Source organism: Octopus bimaculoides, chromosome 5 (assembly GCF_001194135.2).
Source record: "Octopus bimaculoides isolate UCB-OBI-ISO-001 chromosome 5, ASM119413v2, whole genome shotgun sequence".
NCBI classification, from domain to species: domain Eukaryota; kingdom Metazoa; phylum Mollusca; class Cephalopoda; order Octopoda; family Octopodidae; genus Octopus; species Octopus bimaculoides.
The window spans coordinates 104,413,634-104,414,140 of record NC_068985.1 but is presented as its reverse complement, the minus strand read 5'-3'; positions in this window follow the sequence as shown (position 1 = coordinate 104,414,140).

The following is a 507-nucleotide window of genomic DNA, read 5'->3' as shown; positions in this document are numbered from 1 at the left end:
TATCTATCTATCTATCTATCTATCTATCTATCTATCTATCTGTCTGTTTGGCTGTCAGTCTGTCTGTCTATCTATTTGTTTAATCAAAAATATTATTGACAGTGACTTCGAAATTTCGGCCACAGTTAAGCCATCCTCGTACTGTCTTGTTTGAAAATAATAAATTTTTACTCTACAGAAGTACAGAGTAATCCATCTGATTAATGTAATTTTTAAAAATTTTTTTATTAAAACTGAACTTGTAAGGTAGCGAACTGACAGAATCGTTAGCATGTCGGACAGAATGCTTAGCGGCATTTCGTCCGTCTTTACATTCTGAATTCAAATTCTGCTGAAGTCAACTTTGCTTTACATCCTTTCGGGGTCGATAAAATAAGTACCAGTTGAGTACTAGGGCCGATGTAATCGGCTAGAGTTCTCCTTCAAAAGTTTCAAGCATTTTGCCTATAGTAGAAATGATTATAACTGAACACAAAAACAAACATTAGCAATACACACACACACACA